Consider the following 18,693-nt stretch of genomic DNA (forward strand, 5'->3'; position numbering starts at 1 on the left):
CCGCCGCGCTGTGGCTGCTGGCGCCGCTCGCACTCGTCGCCGCTGCCGCCGCCGCAGCCGCCGCCACGCCAGACCCGCTCCCGGCGCTCATCTTGCCCGCTGCAACACCGACCACCATCTCAGAATCTGCATCGCGTCGCTAGACAGCAGCAATACGACGTAATTTAAAAACTAAACTTACAATTCATACAACTCTCCGTTTTACTGGTTGAAACAGTGTTATTCGTAAAGGAGACCCAATACAAATAATTTTTATTTCACGATCACCTGACATCGACTGGAGGAGTGACGTTTCTGTGGACAGGACGGTTCCGTGGTGTTATGCAGATACAAAAACGGTGACTGAGGATTTTCTTCCACATGTTAATTTTTTTCATAGTGATTATTTTGACCACAATGTATCTGGCATTTTCACAATGTTGGCAGGAAAATTTTCCTCTTCCAGAAGCTACAGGAACTGCAGCAGGAGCATATGCAGGAGCTGTTCAAAAAGAATGGGAAATTTATCTGTTCTCATGTCGCACTAGTGGTGGATCCAGTGCCTGCAGAAAAGCCTTCTGCCCTGACACCACTGGTTTCGACGAGTATACAGAAAGATAGGAGAATTAGCTGTGCCAGTTGTTTGTAGCACAGCCAGGTACGGCATATCATTGATCCAAATGGTATAGCCACCTTGTTATTGACCAGCGGTGTAGGATTATTTGAAATCATTTAACATTTGAAGACCTCTACCAAGCTCAGAAAATTTAACTTCGAGAAGCTCCATCAGTTGCTCACACATTATCCTGGACATGAAACGTATGTGGTGGCGGCGGCATAGTGTAGTTTTATCAGCACCACAAGCGCCCCAAGCAGTTGACTGTGGCCTGGATTCCTGACCTGCAAGATCTCAAGTATGTGAGTGTTCACCATGTGATACACTTATTTGGACTCACTATCTAGGGATGGGTTCATCCAATTAGCACCGTACCCTGAGGACCCAAATAGGGCATTGCCCTCGTCCGATCCTTCCCTAGCCAATGTTCCTCAGATTGCTGAGTAACTTGAACTTACAGCAGTGGCAAGGGACGTACTTCCCAACAACTGGCAGGTGGCAAAATTAGATTTGTGCAGCAAACAGCTCCCAGGAGGTTGGCCAGGCGACCTTGTCTTTCACTGAGCCGCACTATGACGCCATTTACGATACGAGTACAGCGATGTCACGGCGCTGCCCACCTTCGCCCAAGCCGCGCTTGGCAGATCTTTTAGGTCGAACAATTACTATCCCTAGTAATGACGTTTTTCGGGCTCTCGGTGTTCTCCTTCCGCATCTGTTTCTCTTCAACGGGAAGTCGGTGGTCCTGCCCCGATTGACATTCGGTGAATATTAGATAGGACTGCCTATACATAGACGACCAGTGTGGGTTATCCCAAAAAGTATGTCATTGTCACCAGTTAGTTGGCGATCGTCTCAGGCCCTAAAGTTTTCCATGGGCTCAGAGGCTCTCTCTAACACCCCAAAATCGCTCCAGCGTATTCTGTTAACATTGGCCGTCGGTGGGCGACCAACTGATTTTCATGTAGACACAGCAGCAACGGTCAGACTAACTTACAAAAATATAAGCTCTTGGGCTGCTCTGCTATCAAACGACAGCTATATCAAGTAGTATCTTATAGCAAATTGCATATTATAAAAAGTGGAATAGCAACTTACACTGATCGTGGTAAATTCACCGTTGGCACAAAACACTCTTGGGCTAGACGCCTTTTCTGTTTTTGGATTCAAGATCGTTCACAAGTTCCATTAGTGTCCCAATCAGTCCCCTTTCAAGTTTTGGACTTTTTCCGCACGTCATCCAGTCAGCTGTTTGAGAACACGTCAAGTCAGGCAAAACATGTCGAGGCCCATGTCTCCCTTAAGCCATCAGCTTTGTAAATCCATAGCGTTCCCTTCACCAACTGTGACAAGATCAGCGCCGACTTGCAGCTTTCGAGGGAACTCGAAGTCATTTCCCGTTTCATCTAGCCAGTGGACCATACCTTTTATGGCGATTCAGGAGCCAAATGGCTCCGAGCACCTTTGAGGCAATTTTAAACAGATAGTCAAGGCTCAACGTGTCAAGAACTCTTATCCCTTTCCATGTCCGGAGTAGTGTTTTTCGACTTCAATTTGCACGATGCGTAGCTGGCCATGGGACGCCGTTTCTCAGCCTTTCTTAGTGCTCAACACCCCACTGAGCATTATCAGTTTGATTGCTTGCCTTTTGAAATTTTCTGCCCTCAGCAATTTATCAAAGACATTTGGAACATTTGATTAGGGATTTTTTTTGTGGTTTTAGGGCGCACAACTTCAATGGTCATTAGCGCCCAGACTACGTTAGGAATGCACCGCGAGGCACAAGTTTAAAACAGCAACTGAAAGGTAAAACACGATAAAAGATTGACAGGCATAGGATTAAAAAAAACAGCATAATCCTTAGTCAAGTTGATAAAACGAAGAACGCGAGCAGCTGCTCCTGGGTCATCCGCTAAAATGGCATCGAGAGTACACGGCAGGCCAAGATCAAGACGCAGTGTAGTAAAATCCGGACAGGACGTTAAAATGTGGCGGACCGTCAGCAATTGCTCACATGGGAAGAACGGCGCCGGCGCAGCTGTCAGCAGATGGAGATGGCTGAACCGGCAGTGTCCAATCCGTAACCGGGCCAAAACTACCTCCTCCCGCCGAGAAGGGCGTGAGGAGGACGTCCAAGCCGCGGGAAGAGGTTTCAAGGCCCGAAGCTTGTTGTCCGTAAGTGCAGCCCAATCGGCATGCCACAGCGATAAAATGCGCCGCCAAATGACCCTGCTACAATCTGATGAAGGGACATAACAAGAAGCTGTCCGAGGCTGGAGGACCGCAGCCTTGGCCGCGGCATCTGCAGCTTCGTTCCCAGGGATACCGACATGGCCAGGAACCCACATAAAGCTAACCGGAGAACCGTCGTCCACCAGCTGCTGAAGAGAGCGTTGGATCCGGTGCAAGAAGGAGTGAACCGGATACGTATCACTGAGGCTCTGGATGGCGCTCAGAGAATCGGAGCAGATGACATAAGCAGAATGTCGGTGGCGGCAGATATAAAGAACAGCCTGGTAGAGGGCAAAGAGCGCAGCTGTTAAGACCGAACAATGGCCATGGAGCCGGTATTTGAAACTTTGTGCCCCGACAATAAAAGAACACCCGACCCCGTCATTGGTCTTAGAGCCATCTGTATAAATGAAGGTCATATTAATGAACTTCGAACGAAGTTCGACAAAACGGGAGTGGGATACCGAACTGGGGGTAACCTCGAACGCGAACCTGAGCCTGGAGCCAAGGTGGCGTGTGGCTCTCGCCCACTCTAAAGGTTGCAGGGAGTGAAAAATCAAGGTGTTGAAGGAGGCGACGAAAGCGAACTCCAGGGGGTAGCAGGGCAGAATTCCTTGTTGTGTCAACTAACTTTATGGCATCTGGGGCACAGGCTTCATGCAATAGGGAAATATACGAAATATGCAGGCAGCTTTCCAAAGTACTTTTGACAACAGCCTTCATTGCAACTTGGAAAATGTTTTTCTGTCCCAGAGGAAATGTACTTAGCATGTCCCAATATGGCACTGGCTTAGAATCCAGATGGCACCGAGCAACCCTTCGCTTCCATATTGAAAACACTTTCTGTGACGCAAAGTAACTATTCACAGGTGAAAAATGAGGTACTGGCTGGAATTTTTGGCATTAGAATGTTTAATTTTTTTATATGGAACAAATCTTGTACTCATCGTCCACCATAAGACAGTTACTTCATTCTTGTTAAGCTATCAGATAGGACGTGGATGCTCTTAAAAGGGAATATTCCAAAGTATCAAATAATACTGATAAAACTTTGTGGGGGTGAAGAGAGAGCAAAACAGTGCAACATGTATTTTTTTGCGACCAATTTCACTTTTAGGGGGTAAAACACCACGACAGATAATTTGGCATTTTAGGTTTATTGGGAATATCTTCAAAACGATGATACATGAAAAATGTTTTCCATATAATAGCTGGCATGTAATTAATTTTCTTGGAAACTGTATAATCAACTTATGTAATTTAAAATTTTGCAAAATACCCAATCACTTAATTTTGAAAAATGAAAACTTTAGTTACAAGATAAATTAAAAAGCTTTCAAGCTACATACATCCCCGTGTAATAAAGCTGGTTTCTGAAATACCATTTTTGGAAAATTAGCTGTACACAGTGTGCTGTCTGAGTGTTTTCACCATACCCATTTAAAATATCTAAACATTCATTACTACTGTAATTATCCTGAAGAACTCTATGATGCAGATACAGTCTTGGGACATACAGGTTTCGATGTTGGAAGAACTTTGTGAGAAGACTTTCAGACCTGTAGAATGATTATGACGTCAGCCCCCACTTGAGAAACAGTATAACCAAGCTGCAGTCATTAGTACTCCTTTCCCTCCGACAAGGCTTACCAATATACTGAAATATACCTGACGCAAATCAGGATATTTAGAGGCTCACTCGCGACAGTTTGAAATCCCGCTGATTTTGTTTTATACCGTCTTCTCTGTAGTGTATATTACATTAAGATATATCGTTCATATTATGTGCAAGCTGTAAAAAAAACATGTTTTAGGCATTTCCTTACAGATTATCATTACAATAAACATTTTCTGTCATAATAATGAATTACTTATTTTCAACTATCAACATACAATATGTGAAATGGTAAACTAAAAACAAAAAAACAATGTACTAAAACTTAAAATAATTTAAAATATAAACCAAATAAGTCAAATAAATAATTAGAACAGTAATGAAAGAGAAGATAATATAATTATTTATGTTGAAAATGCTCTGCTAGTACATGTGACAGTTTATTTCCCAAAAATAGTGTTCCAGAAACCAGTTTTATTACATAGGTAAGTACGTGGCTTGGAAGCTTAATTTAAGTCATAACAAAAGTTTTCATTTTCCAAAATTAATTTCAAATTATTACTGAAGTTGATTATACAGCTTTTGAAACATTAATTACATATCAACTTTTATATGAACATTTTTTTATCATCTTTTAGAAGACAATCCCTCTAAACTTAACATGCCAAATTACTTTCTGGATTGTGTTTTACCCCTTAAAAGTTAAATTGGCTAGAAACAAAAAAATTGTATTGCGCTATTTTGCCTCCTCTGTTTCATCAGGATTGTTTATTAGCCCCTGGAAATGTTCCCTTGTCACTAATTATTGTTATGACATTCGTTTCCACTACATCCGCCAACCTGCTCTTCTGGAAAATCATTTCCGTGCTGCATCCTCGTGTACTCCAGCTTATAAGTGTACTGTCATATCGCTGGCTTGGTTGCGGAGTATCTTTGCGGGCAGCCGCGTCTGTAGAGTCGAGCACGGGACACGAAACTTATGTTGTGTAGTGTGTAGTAGAGATTCCATCCTTGGGAACTAGTTCACTCTTTTTTGAGAACCGTTCATTTTTACTCGTTCACCGTTCACTTGTGCTTGGTATATGGTTCTTATGAGAAACTGAAAACTAGTAGTGTAGGTGACTGAAGGATGGAGGCACCAAGAGGGGCACTTGCCTTTCCCCTGAACTATAGAGTGTTTTTTCATTACAGAAGTCTTACACATTTTTAGAAGTAATTTCTGTGATTCTGCAGAACCTCTCGTTTAGCCAACTGTAGCGTTGTGTGGCTAATCGCAGGGAAATAATATAGGGTGGCGCACGGGAAACCGGCCCCGAGTACAAACTGCTCGCCAATTACGGACGATGTGTTGCCCATTACGAGCAGATACAACAGACAAACATGTAATAATTAGGCAGTGAAGAAATAACAAGCTAATGCAAGCAACAATTGCGAAACAATCTATGACGATGTGTAGAGAGCTGGAGAATAGAACATGAAAATCTCACGCGACGCGCATGGGCTGTAGCTCATGTAGTCTTGTAAACCTGTTGGTAGCTGTTTCCCAACTTAATAGACCACAAGTGTCTTGTATAAAATTCTTGTTTCGACTTCCACTACATAGCTATGCTACGTTGTAAACAATCGTTTACACCCTATATATAATTCACGTTGTCTCTGAGTTCGTAGGCGAAGTAAAGACTTTATGGAAGCATAAAATAAAATGTGGTTTGCTCATCATACTTGCGTCACAAGCTTAGTAAAAATTAGGTTTTTATGTTGCATTATTAAAGTTAATGCAGCAGTAATAATAATTATTAAGTTCGCAGTAATGTTTTTGAGATAAGTAAATATGATTTTATGGCAATCTATGTCTTTTCAAATGGAGAGGCACCGCTTTTCCTACTGAGCCAAAATGACCCACAACCCACTTTATTTTTTCAGACAAGCCAAACTAGCAGGTAATGCAAATTGGAAACAACCAAACGTAAAAATAATTAGAGCCTTCCTAAATGTAATGTTTTGTATATGAAAGATACACTAAAACCATTTTATATGAATTTTCTTACACTAAAAATTAAGCAAATTACTGAAAGTTAGTTGCTAAATCAAGTCGATGAACGAAAAAATATATGAATAACAAAAAAATCTTGCTTGTTATGACTTCTGCTGTTCATCGATATAATGAAGTGAGCTGATATGCTCTTTTGTTACCTGAAAAGACGTACCTATTACATACAACGTAATTTTATGTAATTTATGTAACTATAAAATACTTTTTGATTACCGGTCGTGGACGCTGAATAGCCAGAGCCAAGTGCAAGAACAGTTTGGAACACAAGTAAAAAGGGCGAGCGCAGTGAACGAAACGAACAACTGGATACTGAACTAACTAGGAGCAGTCGGAATGGAACTGAGACAGGTGGTCACGCGAACGACGAGTGCGGCCGAGGGAGACCGAGACAGACGAGCACACGACCGAGGCTGGAACGAGAACTGCGGAAGTGACCGCCGCGACCGAAGTGAACTAGTGAACTATGAACCGATCGTTCCTCGTTCCCGGGAACTATAAGTAGACCGCCACGACCGAAGTGAACTATGAACCGATCGTTCCTTGGACTTCGTTCCTCAGTCCTTTCGTTCATCTTGGTGAACCATTCCTTTGCACTCGTTCGTTCGCGAACTACCCATCTCTAGTGTGTAGCTCTGCATGTGAGAGGCATTGTTAGCATGGAAGTTGAAGTGTTGCTACAAGTGGTGTTATAGTAAAGTGATAAAATATGCAAGTGATTCAGAGGAAAGTGCGTCAAGTAGTAATTTAAAAATGAGAAGTGCTGCTGATAATGTATTTGTGTATCCTCTCGTTGCGTGTCATACCGTACAGTATCAATCATCCGCGCCGTGTTCGATCTCTCAGAACGAACTAATGTGAATCAGCAAAACTTAATTACCATAAAAGAGTGCAAACAAGTGCCAGTGTCTTGTAGCGAGCGTGATAACATGCGTTCGGTCATCGCGTATCATCAACAATCAGCCTCGCCGCGACGGTTACGCGCACGCTCATACAACTGAGAACTGAACTGTAAATTTAACTTTGTTAACAGTGTTAAAATTTATTACTAGTGTCAAGGAGGACTGGTACCAAATATCTGTGTATGCGTGACGAGCGTAAGAACTTTCGTGCGATCATTCGGCTTCCGCATCAACAATCACCCGCGTCGTGGCGGTTACGCGTACGCTCGTTGGTTGGTTGGTTGTTTGGGGTTTAGGGGACCAAACAGTAAGGTCATCAGTCCCTTGTTTCAAATGTGGTCCATTCCGCTAATGTGACATCTCAGGAAAGTCAGAACAATAAAAGGGAAAAGCCTAAAAACGTGAAAGGGCAGTCATGTTGTCAATGGTAAAAACATAATGAGGGAAGTCAGCAAGAGAACAAACCCAACGCTATGCTGAAGCAGTATAGGCAAGACCACCTGTGACTTAAAAGGTGCAACCGCTAGAATGTAGAAGTACGTATGGGAAAAGGAGACTAACCAATCCCTAAAAAATGGGGGGTAAAAACAGAGTAAAAGGGGAAGAAAAGAGGATCTCGGTCAGGGAGGAGAGACGGGAATCTCAAAACACGGCTTACAGTGGGAGACACCCAAACACTCACCGCCCTGCCCCAACACCAGAGAGAGATTAAAAACCTTAAAACTGATAATAAAAACCACTTTCCCGGAGGAAGCCGAGAACCAGAGAGACCATCCTTGAACCGTCAGCCAACATCAAAGGTAAAGCGTGGGGGAGTCTGTACTTAGCACGCACAGCCAAAAGAAGGGGGCAGTCAACTAAAATGTGGGCGACTGACTGGAAGGCTCCACAACCACAAAGTGGGGGTGGCTCATCACGCAAAAGAAAACCATGGGTCAGCATGCTACGACCAATGCGGAGACGACACAGTGTGGTCGAGTCCTTTCGGGAGAGGCGAAAGAAAGGACGCCACGGGCCTGGTGTCACCTTAATGGCACGAAGTTTATTAGACAGGGGAGTAGCCTTCCAAGAATTGGCACATGACTGTGCGAAATGGGATTTGATGTGAAGCCGTAAATCCGCTGCAGGAGGGGTTACAGAAAATCGGGGGTAAGTGACTGCTCCCCCAGCCAAACGATCAGCGAGCTCATTACCCAGGATGCCCACATGGCCAGGGACCCAAAGGAAGTCAATGGAACAAGCAGCACAGTGAATATCAGCGAGATGGTCATGGATGGCAGAGACCAAGGGATGGCGCGAAAAACACCGGTCAATAGCAAGGAGGACACTCATTGAGTCCGTACATAACAAAACGCGGTTGTATTGGGACTGTTTAATAAAGGTAAGGGCCTGGGAAATTGTCATCAATTCCGCAGTAAACACCCCACATGTAGGTGGCAGCAGATGATTTTCTGTTCCAACAGAGGACGTGAAGGCATACCCCACATGATCAGCAGATTTAGAGCCATCAGTGTAAAAAACAACAGCATCCCGAAACTCCCATAAAATTTGGCGGAAAAAGGAATGGAACACCATCGGGGGGATGGAATCTTTCGGACCTCGGCGGAGATCCATTCGAATTCGAGGCGAGGAACTAACCAAGGGGGGGTGAAGGGGAGGGAGCTAGGAAGACAGGACAAAGAAGGAAGCTGAAAATCACGGCAAAGAGACGCAAGGCGGAGCCCAATCGGTAAACCCGCCCGAGGGCGGGAGTCGGGTGGGCGACGTCCATGGTCTGGGGGCAGGATAGAATAGGAAGGATGAGTGGGAGAGGAACGGATAGTGAGTGCATAAGACACCAGAAGCTAAGACCGCCGAACAGAAAGGGGAGGGATCCCAGCTTCAACCAGGAGACTATCAACAGGGCTAGTAGGGAAGGCACCGGTGGCCAAACGGATACCACGATGGTGGACTGGATCCAGCACGTGCAGTGTGGAAGGAGCAGCTGAACCATAAACTTGACAACCATAGTACAAGTGAGACAGAACTAGAGCACAATAAAGACGGAGAAGGAGGGAACGGTCCGCACCCCAAGAGGAGTGGGCAAGGAAGCAAAGGACATTGAGTTTACGGAAACATCCTACCTTCAGGAGTCTGATATGGGGCAGCCAAGTGAGCTTGTTGTCAAAAAGAAAACCCAGGAAACGAAACTGTGGAACCACAGGCAATCGTTGTGCAGCGAGATAGAGCTCTGGATCAGGGTGGATCGTAGTACGGCGACAGAAGTGGACCACCCGCGATTTTAAAGGAGAGAATTGAAACCCGTGTGAGAGGGTCCATGCAGAGGCACGTCATATAGCTCCCTGGAGCTGCCGTTCTGCAGATGCCATCGAGGTGGAACTAACCCAAATGCAGAAATCATCCACATACAGGGCAGGGGCGACCAAAGGACCGACAGAGGCCACAAGTCCATCGATAGCAATAAGGAAAAGAAGGACACTCAAGACAGAACCCTGTGGGATGCCCGTCTCCTGGGTCCGTGGAGAACTAAAAACAGTACCAACTCGAACTCTGAATGACCGATGGAACAGGAACTGGCGGATAAAAATCGGGAGTGGCCCCGAAGACCCCACTGATGAAGGGTAAGTAAGATGTGATGGCGCCAGGCCATGTCATAGGCCTTGTGAAGGTCAAAAAACACTGCAATGAAATGGCGGCGCTGGGAAAAAGCTTGCCGAACTGCGGATTCCAAGCGAAGTAAATGATCGATTGGAGACCATCCCTCTCGAAAACCACACTGGTAAGGGGACAATAGATCCCGAGATTCGAGGACCCAATTGAGCCGACAGGCTACCATCCATTCAAGTAACTTACCAACAACATTGGTCAAACTAATTGGCCGATAGCTGTCAACAGATAGGGGTTCTCACCAGGCTTAAGAACAGGAACCATGATTTATCCCTCCACTGAGAAGGGAAGTCACCCTGGAGCCAGATATGATTAAACACCCAAAGAAGATGTTGCTGTTGTGGAGCACTGAGATGTTGAAGCAGTTGGTTATGAATGGAATCTGGGCCAGGGGCCGTATTGTGAGAAAAAGATAGAGCAGAAAGAAATTCTCATTCAGTAAAAGGTTTGTTGTAAGATTCTGACTCACAAGAGGTAAAACATAAGGTGGAAGCTTCAGCCCGCTGTTTCTGGTGAAGGAAAGCAGCTGGATAGGAGACTGATGCTGATGACACTGCAAAATTGGTCGCAAGATGTTCTGCAGGAACTAATGGGTCCGTACAAAGGCCATCTGGGTGGTGAAGGCCTGGGAGGGTGGACTGCCGATGGCAATCTTGGAGAGAGCGAAGTGTAGACCATGCCCATGACAGAGGGACAGTAGAACCAAGGGAAGAAACGAATCGTTCCCAACATATCCGCTTGCTCTGTTTGATCAAATAACGGGCTTTAGCACGGAGGCGTTTAAAGGTAGTAAGGCTCGCTACGGGTGGGTGCCTCTTAAAGTGTTGCAAAGCTCGACGGCGATCACAGATGGCAATGGCAATGGCCGTACTACACCATGGGACTTGCTGGTGACGAAATGGTCCAGATGAGCGCGGGACAGCAAGGCTAGCAGCGCGAACAATCGCGTCAGACACGTCATGTAGGACGTCATCAATACAACCCAACAAATAGGGAGGAAACACGACCTGTGCAGCGTATAGAGGCCAATCGGCGCGTTGGAAAGACCAACAAGGTAACCTGTTCATCGGGGAGCGGGAAGGGAGTGAGATAATCAATGGGAAATGGTCACTATCACAAAGGTCGTCGTGTGGCGACCAGAGGGAGAAGAAAGAGAAAGATCAATGGCAGAAAAGGTACAATGACCGGCACTGAAATGAATAGGGGAGCCATCATTAAGAAGGTGCAAGTTGTGGTCTGCAATAAACTGGTCTATGAGAAGACCTCGTCTAGATGGAAAGGCATGCCCCACAATGGATGATGAGCATTAAAATCCCCAAGGAGGAGGAAGGGAGGAGGAAGTTGCTGAAGAAGGGCAGTTAAGGCAGCAGGTGTAAGAGTCCTGTCAGGAGGGAGATAAAGATTGCAAACCGTGACCGCAGAGTCCAGGTGGACCCTAACAGCAACCGCTTCCAATGGAGTTTGAAGAGGAATCCACGTGCTGGGAATGTAGGTACGTACCAATGTACAAACGCCACCAGAAGCCCGCAGGGGTCCGACCCGATTTCGACAGAAAACATGGAACCCATGGAGGGTCGGTGAGTGAGCATCAGTAAAATGAGACTCCTGGAGAACCAACAAGCTGCATAGTAAGACGAAAGAAGGGATATCAATTCCGGAAGGTGACGATAGTATCCATTACAATTCCATTGGAGAACCACAGAACGATGATTTAAATGGGGGCTGAACACGCTAAAGCCAGTCATACTGCCGGGTCCCCATCCGTCACTGACAAGGAGGGGGCGACATCCATGAACGACAGCTCAGAATCTGGTTGTGAAGTCGAGGATGGGACCTCCAGAGACACCAGAGGCTCTTTGTCCCGGGACTTATGTTTCTTCTTCTTTTCAGGCTGAGATCGAGGAGGGCTGTGTGGCATAACGGAGCCAACTGCAGCAAGATCAGGAACAGAAAGAGACCGGGCGACCTGGGGGCCGACAGACCGCGGCTCTCGTGGTCGTCGTGCGGCAGCAGACCTTTGGCCTGGAAGGTGCCGGGAAGGGGCATCCCGGGAGAGGCGCCCTTGACCGGCAGACGCCGAAGGAGTGGGACACTTCTCCGGCTGGGGAGGGGGAGCAGCGCCCAGAGGAGAAGGTGTGGGAGCCGCAGGGGATGGGGGGAGGAGAGGGGTCTGGGATGGGGTAAGGAAGGGGGAGAAAGAGGTGAAGATGTAACCAAAGCGTAACTAGATGTCATGGACACAGGGTGAAGAGATGTGTACTTCTTATGGGCCTCTGTGTAGGTTTAATGATCGAGGGACTTACACTCCTGTATCTTCTTTTCCTTCTTATATACTGGGCAATCTGGTGAACGTGGAGAATGACTGCCATGACAATTTACACACACAGGAGGGGGAACACAGGGACTCCCCTCATGGAATGGACGTCCACAGTCGCCACAGAGAGGGACCTATGAACAGCGAGAAGACATGTGTCCAAAACACAAGCACTTAAAACACCTCATAGGAGGTGGGATGTACGGCTTCACATCACATCGATAAAACATAATCTTAACTTTCTCAGGGAGGGTATCCCCTTCAAAGGCCAGGATAAAGGCACCAGTATCAATGCGACTGTCTTTAGGACCCTTCTGAACACGCCGAACTAAGTGAACACCCCCCCCATCTGAGATTGTCCCGAAGTTCCTCATCAGTTTGAAGGATGAGGTCCCTGTGAAAAATCACACCTTGTACCATATTTAGATCCTGGTGGGGGGTAATAGACACAGGAATTGTGCTAAGATGGGTACAGGCACGAAGGGCCGCAGATTGGGCAGCTGAAGCAGTTTTGATCAGCAACGAACCTGACTGCATCGTGCTCAGGGAGTCCACTTCGCCAAACTTGTCTTCAATGTGTTCCACAAAAAATAAAGGTTTGGTATTGGTGAAAGTATCTATCAGTCCTGGTGCAAACTAGATAACGGGGGAAAGTTTTCGCCCCTAGCCAACGGGCCTGACCCTCTTCCCAGGAGGTAGCCATGGAAGGGAAGGCCGAAGAGGCAAGAGAAGCAGCACTTGAAGAATCAGTTCCACACAGAGAGACGGCCGCAGAAGAACGGCCAGAGTTCTGGACCCGTATGCATTTCATTTGCATAGCGTCCACCCTGATACCACCCACTCCGATCAGGGGCTCTCCTCACGGGCACCACCCAGCGACAGCAAGGGCCGTCTGGCACGGTGGCCATTGCCAGGAGTTCTGATGCTCCAGGATGACGAGCAAACACTCCAAGGCATGCATGAGGAAGTCACAGCTCAGGTATCAGAAGTGTGATCCCTGTGTGTTCAGGGGGCTCAACCAAAAGGGTACATAGCGACCCCACCACACGGGCTGGCTACCGTGCTGGCTATGAACCCTAACATCAGACAACGATGTGAAAGAAAAGGTGGAATGTACTAGGAGGGCGCACGTTGGAGACACTAAGTAAGATGCTCTTCCCCAAATGGCTCACACTACGGAGGAGAAATTTTGTAATGGAGGTCAAACCCCAGAGGGGGACCAGGGAATGCCAAAAGGAAGAGATGATTACACAACAAAGCCGAATTGTAAAACCAACAGTACCAGGGGGACAGCGGGGGCCAAAATAAGCAAGGATACCAAGAGAGGGAGAGGAGAGGGCGATGGGAAAGGAGCAAGGAGGGGAAGGGGAAGGAAATGCAGCCCTAGAGAGAAAGAAGGCTACAATAGCTCGGGGCCCCGTGCTCGCCACGCATGTATCCACGAAAGAGTTGTAGACCCCCTGGGGGGGGGGGGGCGTACACTCATCCAAGTGATATTGTGGACTGGTAATCATACATTAATTGGGATAAACACTTATGAATTAGAATGTAAACAGTGCAACCTGTGATTTCCATATAGTCTCAGAATATAGATGTTCATACCAGACGTAGGACAGTCTTGTGCTTAACGTTGAGTGGGTCCCTTGCTCGCTTGCTTATTTCCATAGATAATTTCAGGCAAGCCAGCAGCAGTGTGGAGCAGGACAGTAAGACCGCCGCGAGATTATCAGGTACGTGGTGTGGACAGGGTGCACGGTCAAGGAAAGCAGATACGACAAACAGCATAAAGAGGTACCCCCACCCTTTTGTACCCCCGGGCGTGTTACAAGCTGCTGTGTGTGTCACACCAGGGGTGTCTCGTATGAAGACTTTCGCACGGGAGCACTAATGCTGGCTGACGATCGATCGCTACATTGAACATCTTGTCCAGACTTGCACGGCCTCTGCACAGAATCAGGCTTTGCACTGTGCCAGTTTTCCTGTTAGCCTGTTCTGGAGCACGCTTGGGACAGCATGGGCATCAACATCATGAGCCCTTTTTGGGAAGCATGTGGTTCTTTGTGGCAGGTGCATTGTTGAATATCCCATACGCAATCACACTGTCCATGATATCGACACCAACTGTTTGTGCATTGTCAGTCGTTCTTGCTATCGAGGGCTCTCCCAGATATTTGTGTCTGATAATGATCAGCAATCTGTGTCACGAGAGTTTGAAGATTTTTGCATTTGAAAAGGTAACCAGCGTCTGAATACTGCTCTGGTTTACCCAGCTTTAACTCGGAGCGAACTTTTCAAAATCCAAATGAAGAAGTCCATGTCGCCCTCTTCGCTTGACAATGCACTGTCTAGCTTCCTACCCACATACTGGTTCATGTCAGTTAATGCGTGCAGTCTGAAGGATTTGTTACATCTCTCATTACTTTCCTTACACCGTCGTGGGCTGCCACTTTTTCCTGTGGAGCTCCCGCTGGGACCCAGTTTTCGGCCTGCAGCAGGGGTGGGTGCCAGGTTTCGTGGTGGGCATCAAAGGTTGGCATTTGTTTGTCGCATATATTGGTAAGGAGCAACTGACCCGTCATTGATATCATTTGCTTGCATGACCCTTGTACCTGCGACGCTGTCATCTGCACACTAGCTTTCTGGCGGAACTAGCTGAGTCGTCATTGCCAGTTTTGGTGGTAGGTTCATGCTGGGAAATCTCGCGCCATCTCCAGTTTTGCGACAGTGGTCGAGGCAGAAGCAAGGTCATTTTTGGCCCTGCGTGGCCTTCTTAGGAAGGGAATTTTTTGTTGTTGTGGTTTTAGGGCGCAAAACTGCTATGGTCATTAGCGCCTGGTCTGTGACTTAGGAAAAGGTAAAAAACGAAAATGGAAACCAGCAGCAATGGGAACGAAACTCAAAAAATTGGAGAAACAAAGCAGAAGGAAAGCTTAAAAAACCACTACAGAAAGGGGTTGGTTGTCCCCAAAAAGAGCTTCAAATGACTGACGTCATCTCACTGCCACTAATAAACTCGAGAACGCGATCGGCTGAGCACGTGTCATCTGCTAAAATGGACGATATATCAGGCGACAGCTGTAGACGGGTGCGTAACGGAGTAAAATAGGGGCACTCATGTAAAAGGTGTCTTACCGTCCACAGCTGAGAGCAGTTGGGACAGAGTGGGGGAGGATCGCCGCTTAAAAGATGTCGATGGCTAAAAAGACAGTGCCCTATCCGGAGTCTAGTTAAAATTACCTCCTCCCGACGACGCGTTCGGGAGGAAGAGGTCCAAGCACAGGGAAGAGCTTTCACGTCCCGCAATTTATTATGGGGAAGTGTCGACCAATGTGAGTGCCATAAAAGAACAACACGACGACATAAAACACTCCGTACATCGGCGAAGGGAATCGTGCGAATAGCTGGCCGAAGAAGAGAGACTGCAGCCTTGGCCACTATATCGGCCGCCTCATTTCCAGATACCAATGTGTGCTGGGATCCAGAGGAACGCCACCGAGACGCCCCCCAAGTGGTGCAAGCGTAGGCAGTCCTGAATCCGGTGGACCAGAGGGTGGACAGGGTAGAGAGGTTGGAGACTGAGAAGAGCTGAGAGAATCTGAACAGATAACATACTGTATCCGCTGATGGCGACGGATGTAGTGGAGAGCCTGGAGAACAGCGTAAAGCTCCGCAGTATAAACTGAACACCGGTCGGGAAGCCGAAATCGATTTGGGGTGTCGCCAACAATATAGGCATACCCTACACCAAACCATGTTTTTGAGCCATCAGTGTAAGTAAATGTGGCTCCCTTCATTTGTGCACAGAGAGCAGAAAATGCCCGAAGATAAAAAAGTGAAGGGGTACCATCCTTGGGAAACTGACAAAGGTCACGGAGCAGGCAGGTCCGGGGATGGAGCCAAGGCGGTGCTGTACCCCAAGTTGTCAAGAAAGTTTTAGGAAAGCAGAAGGAAAGAGAATGGAGCAGTTGACGGAAGCGGACTCCCAGTGGTAGTAGGGAGGAAGGGCGGCCTGCATACACTAAATCCAAGAGGCGTCGAAAAAATGTCATGGGCCGGATTAGCTGGCATGGAAGACAAATGGCTAGCATAACTACTTAGGACAGCTCGCCGATTGGATAGCGGAGGTTCAGCAGTCTCAGCATATAGACTTTCCACAGGGCCGGTGTAAAAAGCTCCAGACACTAAACGTAATCCACGGTGGTGGATAGAGTCGAGACGCCGAAGAATAGACGGCCGAGCAGAGGAGTAAACTATGCTTCCATAGTCCAATTTCGAGCGCACTAAGGCGCGATGGAGGCGGAGAAGGACCACTCGGTCCGCTCCCCAGGAGGTACCATTCAGGACACGGAGGGTGTTGAGGGATCGCAGACAACGAGCCGAAAGATAGGAAACGTGGGAGGACCAGCACAGTTTTCTGTCAAACATAAGACCCAAGAATTTAGCGACGTCCGAAAACGGAAGGTTGACAGGTCCTAGATGTAAGGAAGGTGGAAGAAACTCCGTACGACGCCAAAAATTAACACAAACGGTCTTACTGGGAGAAAAGCGGAAGCCTGTTTCGATGCTCCAAGAGTGGAGGCGATCGAGACATCCTTGAAGACGTCGTTCAAGAAGGCTGGTCCGTTGAGAGCTGTAGTAGATCGCAAAATCGTCCACAAAGAGGAAGCCCAAGACATCAGGAAGGAGACAATCCATAATTGGATTTATGGCAATGGCAAACAGTACAACACTTATCACGGAGCCCTGGGGTACCCATTTTCTTGGGAGAAAGTACAGGAGAGAGTCGTGTTCATCCGCACTTTAAATGTGGGAAAGACAGACAGCGACAGCTTGGAAGGAAGTGTTTAAGGGGATTGGGTGATAATGGAGAGTATCATGGAGAAGAATCATGAGTTCTCCATGTGCTGGAGTGCCTTCAACAGAGGGGAGATCAAATCGGACTGACTGAAAATGGGGGAAAACAAAGTGGTCATGGGGACATAGCTTTGTTTCCTGAAGACAGAAGATGACTGGCGAGTAGGATCGTAAGAGGATCGTCAATTCATCCCTATTGGCTCGAATGCCGCAGATATTCCAATGGATAATGGACATAGGGTGGACAGAAAATGGAAGAATGTGACCAAGGTTGCTGTCAACTCAACGACTGCTCAGAGCTTGCGACCGACAGTGTGGAACGGCACTCAGCCGAAGGCAGAAGATCCTGATCCATAGGTTGTTCAGGAGCAGCTCCTGCCACCAGCTGTCGGCCGGTCGATCGGCCACCAGCAGTATGCCTCGGCGACACAGAAGATGGCCAAGGGCGGTTACCGCCAGGTGGTGCTGTAGATGAGACACGCCTTGGCGGAGAAGGAGAGGAACTGGGTTTCTTATTAGCCTTCTTGGAAACATGGTGTTTAGATGAAGGAAGAACCGATGGTTGTGAAGTTGGAGTATGTAAAAAATCTTCACGAGTATGCTCTTTTTTGGAAATCCGAGTGCGACTTTTGGGATCGAGATTTAGCAGAACCCGATGAAGGGTGAGCCATAGAGTGAGCAGGCGAAAGTGAGGAGGTTGAACGGGCGATCTTTGCACTGGCCGATCTGACGACCATGTCACTAAAGGTGAGATCACAAGTTTGCGTGGCCGCTTCCTTTGTTGACCGAGGAGAGGCAAGGACAGTGCTGTATTTTCCTGTCTGAGGCACAGTGGGCTTTCGACTGGCGAATAATTTTCGAGCAGCAAAGGTCGACACCTTTTCCTTCACTCTGATTTCCTGAATGAGCTTTTCGTCTTTAAAAATGGGGTAATCTCGAGAGGAAGCAGCGCGGTCACCCATACAGTTGATGCAACGAGGGGATGGAGGTGGACAAGCACCCTCATGGGCATCCTTGCTACACGTAACACATTTGGCCAGGTTGGAACAGGACTGGCTGGTATGATTGAACCGCTCACACCGATAGCAATGCGTAGGGTTTGGGACTTAGGGGCGAACGGAAATTATCTCATAGCCCGCTTTTATGTTCGATGGGAGTTTGTCAAATGTCAAGAAGACAGTACGGGTTGGAATGATGTTCGTGTCAACCCTTTTCATTACTATGAACAGTCATTACGCTGTGGTCAGACAGGTAGTGTTAAATTTCCTCGTTGGACAATCCGACGAGGGAGTGTGTATAAACGACTCCACGTGAGGAATTTAAAGTGCGGTGTGCTTCCACCCGGACAGGGAAGGTGTGGACCAGTGAAGTATGCAGCAATTTTTGTGCCTGGAGGGCATTGACTGTTTCTAACAACAAGGTGCCATTCTGTAATCTGGAACAAGACTTTACAGGACCTGCAAT

General features: G+C 47.3%; 1 long non-coding RNA gene across 1 annotated transcript in view; it reads right to left on the bottom strand.

The window, feature by feature from the left end:
• Nucleotides 1-41: 41 nt before the first annotated feature.
• Nucleotides 42-18,693, bottom strand: part of LOC124796416 — a 359,094-nt gene continuing 340,442 nt past the window's right edge. The window contains exon 3 of the long non-coding RNA XR_007016763.1: nt 42-99. This is a non-coding gene — a long non-coding RNA (uncharacterized LOC124796416). The remainder of the gene's footprint in view (nt 100-18,693) is intronic.

This window comes from Schistocerca piceifrons, chromosome 4 (assembly GCF_021461385.2).
Source record: "Schistocerca piceifrons isolate TAMUIC-IGC-003096 chromosome 4, iqSchPice1.1, whole genome shotgun sequence".
NCBI classification, from domain to species: Eukaryota; Metazoa; Arthropoda; class Insecta; order Orthoptera; family Acrididae; genus Schistocerca; species Schistocerca piceifrons.